We start from the raw sequence: 12,893 nt of genomic DNA, 5'->3' as shown, positions 1-12,893 counted from the left end.
GCTGACTGTACACTGTACTGCATGATTGTAGCGGGTTTACCAACATGTTAGCTCTAGTATCTATATTGACTATGACTTTATAATATGGTGGCAGTCATAGGCTGTGTGTAGCAGTTAGCGGTTATGATACTGTATGAAGGTTTGGCTTGGAAAGGTTTTTTCACCTGGTCACAGACAGCTGATGTGTTGTGCACTGATGTCCACAAGCAATGGGAAAAGGTCAGAGGAGGAGAGCGCATAGATGTGAGAAAGAATTCTACAAAGATCAAAGAGATCATGCTGTATGTGGCTGCTGTGAAAGTGAACTGAGTTTGCGTGTGATCATTCCGCCAATTCTGTAAAAAAAAGCATTCCATAAACGGAAGCATACGCAATAAAATGGGGATAAAAATACCTGAATTTTGTCCAATAGAGACTCTCGTTTACAACTGCTGTCTGTCACCTTGATTTCTCAAATTTCTCTCCACCTGTACACCTACATTGTAAACTTTCTTATAGAGGCTAGGTTGTCAAAACCTTATGTTGGGTATAAGGAAAATTTGAGTATCATGTAATAGTCTAAACCTATCGATGTTACATTTAACTGGGTGAATGGAATATGAATGACAGTCATCCAATATGCTGTAATAGAAATAAGGCCATGCTCATAAAAAAAACAATCGCCCTCCCTTATCACCGACCGTCACTGATATCTAGAAACTGTATATACCATGAAGAGACATGACAACAAATTCAAGTCTGAGCTTTCAGATTCTGGGCTGGCTTATATCAGATGTGTTATCCATATCGGAATTTATTAAGAAAAAGTCCAGAGTTGTTCTAAAACATTGACAGAAGTTAACAGATTATTTTAGGGCACAGTGAAGTCAAAACTAGATTTTCCTGTGTTTTAAATATATTTCTATGATGTTGGAGTAACACTGTGATATTTTGTTGGGATGGAGATTGGCCTTTCCATGGTGACATCAACATGCAATAAATTAGTTAATAGAAAAGTAAGAAAAAAAGTTCCAAAGCTCTTTGCCAATATCAGGTAGTTATCAGTTTTCCCCTCTCAACTCAGACCATTCCCAGGCAGTCCAAGCTAAATTCTTGCTTGAGAAATTGCTCTTTTGCTAAGAACGTATTTTTGTTTATTTTTGAATATTTTAATTGAAAACAATCACAGTAAGGTACTTAAATGTTACCAATAAATTCTTTGATATTGAGATAAAAATGGCTGCATTGGACTTTTAACAAGCTTAGTGAAATATCAACCTGATATATCAAGATCAAGGAGCCAAAGACCTACTCCTTGGTATATCCTAAAACAAGAAGAGCACCTGAATAAAATCCAATAAGATGAATTGATAGCCACAATCTCTCTAATCATAGCTGGACCTTTAAAAGAGCACTACTAATGGTAACATTTCAGACAGATGGCACCGTTTCTTGCTCCTTTCACTATCTCTGAATAACCATGGGACCCTCAGACTGGCAGCTCCTCTGCAAAGAACAGGACAGTAGCAGCCATTAATGACAATGTGATTGCTTTATGCGAGAGGTGCCCGAAGAGCAACTGAACGGAAATTAGGAAATAATGGAAGAGAGTAATGAAAACCGATGAAAACTGGCAGCATGGCTCAACAGGCATAGCTGCAAAAAAGAGAGAGAATTGCTTTGCTAATTCTGAGACGTTAGCCCCACAAAAAAAATGGAGGGTAAAAAGGGGGGTGTTATATAAAATCATTCCCCTTGTTATTTCAGTTTGGCTTCTAATAGTGGCTTATCTCTTCTCCTCTTCAGGTCTAATTTAAGATCCCATCTCCTGCACCTCAGTGTGTGATAACACATCTGATTTGAACCAGCATGGAATCTGAATACTAAATGTGCTAGCTTGTATAGCTCCGAGATACAGAACAGAGAAAACCCATGCAAGGTAATATCTCTGTCTCTATCTTGTCTTTCGCTCTCTCATCTTCGAACACTTCCAAGATTTCAGCCACCTGGCGTTATCTAATATTGATGGTAAGGAAAAATAGATACAGTTACATATCACAATATTATTTTTGGACTATATATCGATATTTGAATGCAAGTATTGATTTATAAAAAGACAAAAAAAGTAGGTAGCTTTAGCTAGCGCTAGTAGGATGTACCTGAGCCAAAACTCAAAACTCCTATAGCTTGTTCTTCATCTTCTTTTTAAATAGTAAGCCAACATATTTTCAGCACTTTTATTTCCTTCAGTGATCAAAACTCATTTTCTTATGGCTCTCTCTTGTCCCTCTGCAGCATACATATAATGAGAAATATGTTTAGAACATCAAATTGCAATAAAATTGCAGTATCAATCGCAATACATATAGAATTGTGATAATCGTGATAATCGCAATATATATTCTATCGGTATCTAAGTATGGTGATAATATCGTATCGTGGGGTCCCTGGCAATTCCCAGCCCTACGATCTAACAATATTTTATATTTGATTTGATTTACACAAAAGGAAGATAAAGACATTATGGGCATAGGATATCTGGCTGAATGGAGAGAGAAGCCAGTGGCAGAGGTTAAGTGCGTCCAGGAAAGAGTGTCGATATCACAGGAACAATTACAGCTTTATAAATGGGTCCTCCGTCTCTCCAAATAAGGAGCTCCATCAATCTGCCCTGACAGCAGGGTCCTTAGGCTGTCACACTCCCTTCTGCCCGCAATCTGTAGATTTCAACTTAGCCGAGAAATTGATCATCCGATTCAGGTATAACCTGGTTAGCCTCCATGTCTGCTGTAGGTGAAGAGGGCCTCTGTGTGTGCTGTAGGTGAAGAGGGCCTCTGTGTCTGCTGTAGGTGAAGAGGGCCTCTGTCATTGGGCGAGATGACTGAGCACGGAGGCGCAGCAGTGGAAAATGGGTTACACAGAAGACTGACTGGACACTGAAGGAAAGTAGAGGGTGTGTATTCACCTTGAATGCACACCCTTTCACACAGAGATACAGAAACCGAAATCTACACATACACACAATGATCTTGCCAGATTGTCATTAACCCCTCTATTTCTCTACAGTTAATGAAGAAGATACTTGGACCACGAGCATAGTATGACAAAAGTCAGTTGTGCTCATTCATGTGCAGCCTAAGTGGCCAGTTATGAGTGTGTTACTGTTCCCAAATATATCTACAATTTCAGAACATCAACATTTTCAGCCAGCTTTTCTACATCCCTTTCGGCAAAAACATGAAGATTAGCTCCAGCTGCAATGAGAGCAGTACGTGAGATACTAAACACTCTGCAGTCAAAAGTTTGTGTGTCTGCTGTACCTGGACAGTTGACAAACGTCTTACAGTGAGATACATTACAGCATGCCGACGCAATTGTGAGAAATACTTGTATGCTTCACACAGATTTTGTTAGCCGGAAAAAAACATAAAGAAACCATAAACAAGCACGGTATCATGCACGGTAATGTATAGCTGCATATAAGAACCAGAGAGTTAGTCTGGGAACTGAACAGATACACTAAATGACAGACAGACAAATAAAAAGCCTTGTGAGAGGGATGCATGCTGAAAGTTTCTCTTGCCTGGTTTCCCTCAAAACAATCAACAGAAAACAGCTTTAGACAGATGCAAATCACCTCATTAACTCTCCAACCTAAATCCATTCTGCGAGAGGAGAGCGGGAGAAAAAAAGTGATAAAACATCTGCTAGATTCGCCCATCTGTGCCAAGTGGAGAGGAAGCCCACTGTGTAAGGGGGATTGGGAGAATGGGAGAGGGAAGTGGGGGACGTGGGACGAAGGCAGTGTGCCCACGTCAACAAGTGCCAGGGATGGGAGAATGTGGTGTAATGAAGGAAGGACTGGGACTAGCAGAAATCCGCGGCTAACGGCTAAATCCCTCTGAAAACAATTAAAGTGCTGCCGTTCCCTTAGCAAACCGCCTGGGCTTCTGAAGCGTCCTGTTGTTCACTTTGTTATGGTCGCCTCCACTTTTTTTTGGAGAGGGATTGTGCTGTTGATGTGCCGGGGGCTTGGCTGTGCTGATCGGATCTGTGCGATAAGCCTCCACCCTCTCTTTGTCCGCGAGCCAGGCGAGACATGAGCAGTAAGCCCACTGGGTCAACTGAGGACAAGATGTCTGTCCGATACCTGAAAGGGAAGATCAAGACTCAGCACATGCTTGAGGGATCATATAAACAACCCATAAACACACTCGGCTTGTATGCAGCACATGCTGATGTATGAAGTGACCTTTTCTAAACAAATAATTGACCTAGGAAGGTTTTTTATGTTTCACTTGTTGTATCACTACATTAAACCACCCTGCAATATGAATATAATGGGTGGAATATAGGCGAGGGTAATGAGATCTCTAATAACCTACAGCAAAAATACATTTCAAAATATACCTTCAGGAATTGTAAATTATAAATTAAAGATTTTCTTTATTACTCTTTTGTCCCGTCCAAAATAATGGATTGATGAAACCAATGGAGAGTTTTATAGTGGATGAGGAAAGTTAGCCCTTTACAATTGAAAGTGCTTTGAGCATCTGTAAAAGCCCTAGATAAATCCAATCAAGTATTCTTCCATATTGCTTGTCCAGTGTTGCCACAGAAATAGGCTATAGGGAAAATAAGCTATTTGAGAGTTTTGAAATACAGTCAGCAGGGAGGCTCTTTATAAAATACTGTGCGTGAAGCTTGCTGTCTCACTACGGCTAATGTGAATTATCTGTGTAATCCTTGCTGCCTCAAGGATGCACAGATACACTAATAAGCCTTTAATCTTTACTCTTGTGTTGTTCTTGTCGTCGCCCCCCCCCCCCCCCCCCCCCTAAAAAAAGGATTATTTGTGTTGTTGATTTTCTAGCTGAGAGGAATTGTCATAAGCGAAAGTCGGGGTTTCGTTCCAGAATCCTCTGTATTTGGGAGAGTAAATAAGGATTACTCCAGATAATAGGATGTTTCCCCTTTGATTTATATGATGTTTAATATCTTAAGTAGAGACCATGGTATCGGTAATAGCGGTAATAAAAGCGGTGATTAGCAACCCGGCCGTTCTTTCTTATTGACAAGCTAAGCTTGATAGTGAAAGGCTCTGTTGGTTACTTGGCCTGGCAGCAAGCAACACGGGCCGGCCTGCTGTGAATATACTTCACCTAATGAGAGAGACAATTTAATGCTGAGGATAGATCAAAATGGTTAATGTCTTATCAGTAGCATGCCGTTGGCTCCAGGTGAAGGTGGCGCTTTGGAGCCTCTCTCGATTGGTGCCTCTCTCAGCTGTTGAAATAAATGAAGGAATTAACATTAAGCACCTCTCTCGGTAAGGCGCCAGGTCCCAGTACGCTCTGCATACCGGTATGTCCTCAAGTCAGAATTGACTCTGCACAGTCTCACCACCACTTCTATAGCCATCAGTCAGGCTTTTTCCCCCTAAAATGGTCTGCTAAATAAATTATTTCACTGCTACACTAATGGTATACTAGGTGAGATGCAAGCCCATTTCTGTTGGTGGTTGCATGCAAAACGAATCGAGGTTGATATAATGCATTGGTGCAATGTAATGAAAACATGCGAATGTCATTGTCACCACTGAGATATGTCCTCATATAGAGTATGAGGCTGTATTCCTATTTTCTTTTTAGCTCCTTTTAAACCATCATTTGCTCTCTCCTCTACCACTCTCTTCCCTCTCTTTTACACCTCTCTCTCTCTCTCTCTCTCTCTCTCTCTCTCTCTCGTTCTGTCTCTTGTTCACACACGACAGCTGGGGCTGGATAGGAGAAACAACAGTACATAACACAGAAAGCGAGAAAGACAAAAGAAAACTAAAGCAGCAGGCATATATTTAACCAATTTACTCCTAACACGACCTCCACCATTCCACCGTACTGTATTTTTTTCTGCTACTCTCACATCAGTCTCAGGGCTCTTCCTACAGATGTAGGATCTTCATTTGATAACTCTTTTGATGCTAAGAACTTTCCTGCGCCGCAGAAAATGCAGATGAGCTTTGTGATTCACATAAATTCACAAAAACCCATACTAACACACGGTTATATTAACAGCATTCCACTTTTCATGTAGCCTCATTTTGACCATCAAATAGTGTAACCAATGATCAAGTAACATTATGGACTAAACATTCAAATCCTGTTGCTGAAGGATTATTTTGCTGCAACAATACAGTATACAGACAGCAAGGGTGTGTGTAAAATGCCACACTCTCACAGATAATGGCAGGTAGGGGAGTCGCACAGAGAGTGTAAAATTAGCTACTCTTCAGATTTCATCCAACACCAACCTTTTTATTTCCCTGAGGACTGCTTCCTACCTCTTCTCTGTCTGTTATGATTGCAGAACATGTCAGAGAGGAGAGGAAGGATTGTAAGCTATTTTCCTCGCTATAACTCACCGGTTATAAGGATCTATTTGTATTCGCTGGGTGAAGTGGATGAATCATTCTCACATATTGTCTGGTATTAGCATAAATGAGTCCAAACTAATCCTTGGTAGTCACGCTCCCCAATGGGTGTGGATTGTGTCATCTGCATGGATACTTGCATGGATTTTGTGCTGTAAATTAATACAAAAATGTGGCGCAAAACCTTTCAGTATGAAGCTCTTTCGTCTATCAAGAGGGATATTTGACTAATAAATAATCCAACAATGATGGGCCAATGCCAGATGACATCCCATTGTTAGTCCTTAAACAACTTTGGATGGAGTATGAGAAAATGTTTCTCTGTTATTACATTTATTTACCATTACTGTCAGTTAGTCTATCATGTATTCTCTAGACATATTGGTGTAGTAAAAATTAAAATGCCTATTTCTACTCACAGTGGGTGGCCTTCTTCCAAGCGCTCCATTGGAAATAGTTCAGTAACCATCCAGCTGTAACGATGGGGAACGTGCAAGCATTGTAAAGGGGGCCTGTTTAACAACAAATGAATTATATATATTTATAATTAAATAAAGAATAGTGAATCTTCCCATCCAGATGTTAGAGTTGCCTGGCTCTTGCTGACAGGGCCCTTGTGTTGTTCATCTCACGCTGGTGCTGCATATGCCTTTGTTGTTGCCTCTCTAACTCTCCCCACCAGGAGGTTGACACTTAACAATCTGGAGCACATAATATACGGCATGAGCACGCATCCCCCAGCATGCTCCTTGTGTTGTTCCTGTCCGTGCCCTGGAGGGATGGGATAACGATTCATGAAAAGGCAAGCATTCCTTTTTTCGCCTTGTTCTTGGACTTCCTTCCCTCTAATGCAAGGGCAACATTTCCACGTCCATTTCCTTAAAAGAGGCTTGCCAGGGAGGCATATGGGGAAATCCTGAAGTTAGACTGAGATGAAGAACTCAAAGTAATTACAATGGCAGCTAAAGAAATTAACAACTTTTGTGAGGTCTGGATCTCAGACGTGTTTGAAAAATGTCTCCCTCTGCATTCTGGATTCAGATTGGGTGGATTTAGATTGAGTGGATTTAGATTGGGTGGAACTAGATTGGGTGGAATTAGATTGGGTGGAACTAGATTGGGTGGAATTAGATTGGGTGGAATTAGATTGGGTGACACAATAGAAGTTGATAACATGACAGATTTGTCATCAGCTCGTTAGATTCAGAAGAGATATGCCAAAGTTTCCCTTCACTTTTAAAACACTCTCAATGGCGGATAAAAGCTATTGAAACTCAAAAGTTGATGACATGCTCACTCACTGTTCATGCTTGATGACAGCTCCGAATTTGAACACTCAAGTCGCTCTCTGCCACTGTGTCAAATCTCAAGAGTGGCTGTGTTTGATTTCCGATGGGAAAGGTTTGCTGGAGTTCAGATCACACCCATTTACCACTACAGTCACAGGTGTCAACCTATGTTTGGGTTCCAATATTGAGTGTAATATTAACTATTAAGACTCTGTAGTTGGATGTGAATGTTTGAGGGAAAATATATCTACAGAACAGACCTTACTACAGTTGCATCAACAACCAACAATACTTGTTTGTTAAAAGTGTTGATTCCACATTAAGCCGTCATAAATCATCAAATCTATAATTGCTTCAGAAATAATGAATGCAAATGTCTGTGGGTGGTAAAAGGGTCATGCCATATTTGGCAATGCACCAGATTTAATAAGCTTTTATATCACCATTTATGTCAATTGATTTTGTTTATACGTGATTTGTGAGGCAGTATGAATTTCTTATATTCCCTATATAATGTGTATAAGTTGTAGTTAGTTTAGAGAGTGACTGCTTTTTTATGGTGGTCTGTGTTCCTGTGTGTGAATGTACTGTACAAGATGGGTTGATAAGATCATTAACAGTAAGTCAATTCCACAAAATGTGCAATAGACCTATCCTGGAATTCAAACTCAAGTTGATTTTACTGTGACAATGACTTGCTAGAACCACAGTAAAGAATTACAAACATATGGATAAGGAAACCCAAGGCTTTGTTCACAATTAAAAAAATGTCAGTGGAAAATTACAGAAAGTCGTATTTTCCACTGACAAACATGACATGAAATGAACCTATCCCAGATGTTGCCAGCCCTGAAGAGATTTCATTTAAAAAAAGCTCCGGCCTCCAAACATACAGGATAATCATGGCCTCCAGTGCCACACCCCCATCTCCCTGTCAATCTCCCTGCACACACGGAACCAGAAAGAGTTTCTCCTTATTATGATGCGTTGTCACCCAGCCACTCTGGCGCAAAACATTAGGTGTCAGATATTAGGGCTACGAAACATGAGCACAGGACAGCTAGAACATGCGCTGCACCCCATCAAGCAAATTGGAAAAGTGAGAAGACGGCAGCTATCACACAAAAACATAATATGCCATTCCTTAGGCCTTTTACTGAGAGTATGAACAGTTAGTGAGGGAATCCTCTGTGATTTGACTGAAAAAGAGACAAAACACATAAGGTTGATGAATTAAAGAAAAGATGAATTAAACAAAAGGCTCTGTTTTTGAACATGAACACGGACAGTAGCTTACACAGTATTTGCTTGCACTTAGCGCTAAAATGAATCATTTACTCATATAATTTATTGACAAGCGCTTGAATGATGAATGAGTTTGACAGAATGAGCAGCACCAACTTGGCCTTTGGTGGAAACTAGACCCGGTGAGAAAGAAACAAAGAAGTCACATGAAACAGAACAAGGAATTATAGCCGACATAAATAAATAAACAATGATCGCATATTCTTGTCACAAATCACTGATTCCTGAGTACTAAACCTCAGACCCACTTTAAAGCTACCCATTTCCCACTTTAAACTAAACACCAATATACTGTATACCAGAGACAAACCTTTTCACATTTTCACCTCTTAGGTGGTATTATCTGGTACTGCTCTGACATCTGGGTCCCAGAAAACCAAGTTTAGCCTTTCATACTTATTGCTTTCTTATCCTCTGTTTCCAGTGAGACGATGCTTACTTTGCAGATTCCATCTGGGACTACCTCTTCTTTGTCACATTTGTCAAGGTGACAAAAGGAAAAAATCACAAAGCCTATCGTCGTCTTCCCGTGATTCACACACCTATTTATCATATGTCACCTCCTCTCACCGTCAGTGTTACTGTTACGCTAACCTGTCTGAGCTGACCCTCTCCAGGTTGTCTCAAACAGGGTTCTCCGTCACAACACGCTCTGCCCTCCCCAAATACCCAGCGATTTATGGGTGTCAGAAGCACAGAGGACATCTATTCATGAAACACTCATAAATAATACATGGTGGGGAGGTGGCATGATTTGCCAACGCATGACAGGTGGGTCAGAGTAGGAATTATTCCTGCAGATAGTAAGCAATGGTGAATGTGTCATTCAATGGCTGTCGTACACTCAAGAAAAAAAGGCAATATATAGCAGCGGCGGAAATGTCTGGGAAAGGCCCCGTGTTTTGACATCCTGCTCTTGTCCCCAGATGACGTCTAATGGTGTGTTTTTCTGTTCGAGTCCGGCTGATGCCTGACACCCAGATGAATGGTAAAGCAGTGGGGGCAGCCATTACAGACCTGGGTGGGTATACTACCTCTGACCCTTGGAAAAAGGCACCATTGTAGGCCCCCCTATACATGTATCGCCTTTCCTCCTCTTCTGTCTAAAACAATAGCTACAACATAAGACGTTGGAATGTTTAATTATTTTTAAAGAGGGGCTGAATGAATGAATTTACCCTATGTAATCATTTAGCGATGTTTACCTGCTCTCTAACACTCCCTAGTCACGCTTACCTTGCACTCTAACCTATCCTAGTCACATTTACCTGCTCTCTAACCCTCCCTAGTCATGTAACCTGCTTTCTAACCCTCCCTAGTCATGTTTACCTACTCTCTAACCCTCCCTAGTCATGTTTGCTGCTCTCTAACTCTCCCTAGTCACGTTTACCTGCACTCTAACCTTCCTTAGTCATGTTTACCTGCTCTCTAACCCTCTCTAGTCATGTTTACCTGCTCTCTAACCTTCCCTAGCCATGTTTGCTGCTCTCTAACCCTCCCTAGTCATGTTTACTGTCACGACTTCCGCCGAAGTTGGTTTCTCTCCTTGTTCGGGCGGCGTTCGGCGGTTGACGTCACCGGTCTTCTAGCCATCGCCGATCCACCTTTCTTTTTCCATTTGTTTTGTCTTGTTTTCCCACACACCTGGTTTACATTCCCTCATTACTTGTTGTGTATATAACCCTCTGTTCCCCCCATGTCTGTGTGTGGAATTGTTTGTTGTAAAGTGTTTGTGCACTCTGACTGGTTCGCGATGGGTTATTTTGTACCCATATTTTGTTGTTCTGGGTGCCGTTGGTTTTGCATATTAAACTGCTCCGGTTATTACCCAGTTCTGCTCTCCTGCGACCTGACTTTCCTGCAGCCAGTCACGCACCTCTTACATTTACCTGCTCTCTAACCCTCCCTAGTCATGTTTACCTGCTCTCTAACCTTCCCTAGTCATGTTAACATGCTCTCTAACCTTCCCTAGTCATGTTTACCTGCTCTCTAACCTTCCCTTGTTATGTTTGCTGCTGTCTAACCCTCCCTGGTCATGTTTACCTGCTCTCTAACCTTCCCTAGTCATGTTACCTGCTCTTTAACCTTCCTAGTCATGTTACCTGCTCTCTAACCCTCCCTAGTCATGTTTATCTAATCTATAACTGTCCCTAGTCATGTTTACCTGCTCTCTAACCTTCCCTAGTCATATTAACCTGCTCTCTAACCTTCCCTAGTCATGTTTACCTGCTCTCTAACCTTCCCTTGTTATGTTTGCTGCTGTCTAACCCTCCCTGGTCATGTTTACCTGCTCTCTAACCTTCCCTAGTCATGTTACCTGCTCTCTAACCCTCCCTAGTCATGTTTACCTAATCTATAACTGTCCCTAGTCATGTTTACCTGCTCTCTAACCCTCCCTAGTCATGTTTACCTGCTCTCTAACCTTCCCTAATTATGTTAACCTAATCTATAACTGTCCCTAGTCATGTTTACCTGCTCTCTAACCCTCCCTAGTCATGTTTACCTGCTCTCTAACCTTCCCTAGTAATGTTTGCTGCTCTCTAACCCTCCCTAGTCATGTTTACCTGCTATCTAACCTTCCCTGGTCATGTTTACCTGCTCTATAACCGTCCTTAGTCATGTTTACCTGCTCTCTAAACCTCCTTACTCATGTTTGCTGCTCTCTAACCCTCCCTAGTCATGTTTGCTGCTATGTAACTCTCCCTAGTCCAAAGTCCATTTCAACTCTGCTAATTTGGTAACCAGGAACAGGGGGTTTGCATGGACATGATACAATATGCTGGCTAATTGATGAGACAGCTCATCCATAACGGTAATTGGACAGGATAGCAGCTGGACTACCTCGTCCTGCATGCCTCAGGGAGACCAGCAGACACCTTAAACAGTCCAATCTAAACAGTCCAATCTGAGTAGGTTTCATTGACTATGTTTAGGTGTGAAAGGTATGGATAATGACCTAGGAGCTAAGAGCAGCCAGCATATTATCGATCCATCTGGAAATATCTTCTAGGCTTTGCAGATGTGTTGTCATCGTCCACCTTTACCTCCCTCTACAGGGGCCTCATTAGGAACCTGATCCTGGGGTGGTTTTGGGGAGCCTCGTCCAGACGGCTAGCTAGTGCATGCTTGTCGGCTGACAGTGGCTGAAAGCGTACGTGCCTCTGCTTAGCACCACATTGTAAAGCAAGTGGAAATTCAATAAATGAGGGTAGACATCCAGCCCTGCGGCCCTCCCCCGCCTTCACCACACGAGGAGGCCTTTCAGTGCAGCTCCAGTATTGATCCAGAGTGCCTCGCTTGTAATGGTCCAGCTTTAATTAGCGTCTGAATGCCAAGAGCAAACATAAGGTGATGATTCTCCCAATGGGAGACAAAGTGTGCAGAGACTGGGGGTGGGAGGCTGCGGGTGGGAGGCTGGCAACTCTCAATTGTGCTCGCTGTCTCTCCTCACTCATTCAGACACACATACACATGTGCATACACACTGGTACACACAGACACACACAACCTTTCTCATTTCTTTCTCTCCCACATACAGTGCACTCTTACACTGCACTCATTACCTTTTATATTCTTCTGTGTAAAGGGAGTATGCATAACTAATAAATATTACATAAACCGAAAAGTATTCCTTTGCATTTTTGTAAGTTCAAGTAAAAAGATGATTCTGTAACTCACATAGTGGAGTTACAGGCATGCCTGACTAGCTATAGCCAGACCCTTCCCGCCTCCCGTAGAGAAAAGCTTGCCTGCAATCTCTTTCCAATGGGTTGTCCTGCCAGTAGAGCAGCTCTCTCTTGTCCCAGATGGTGGAAGGAAGTGGTTGGCTCCAGAGTGGTCAAATCTGTTCCCCATTACTCCCCATTGCATTTCCTGTTTTTATGTTTGTG

General features: G+C 41.9%; 1 long non-coding RNA gene across 1 annotated transcript; it reads right to left on the bottom strand.

Moving 5' to 3' along the window:
- Positions 1-2,204: 2,204 nt before the first annotated feature.
- On the bottom strand, positions 2,205-6,889 carry LOC115164722 (uncharacterized). Its single transcript, XR_003869974.1, has 2 exons — positions 6,829-6,889; positions 2,205-4,129 (listed from the first exon to the last, which is right to left on the bottom strand). It is a non-coding gene; the product is annotated as an uncharacterized LOC115164722 (long non-coding RNA).
- Between the last annotated feature and the right edge of the window lie 6,004 nt (positions 6,890-12,893).

Source organism: Salmo trutta, chromosome 3, assembly GCF_901001165.1.
Source record: "Salmo trutta chromosome 3, fSalTru1.1, whole genome shotgun sequence".
Taxonomy (NCBI): Eukaryota; Metazoa; Chordata; class Actinopteri; order Salmoniformes; family Salmonidae; genus Salmo; species Salmo trutta.
The sequence above is the reverse complement of the archived record's forward strand: the minus strand, read 5'-3'. Positions and strand labels throughout refer to the sequence as shown.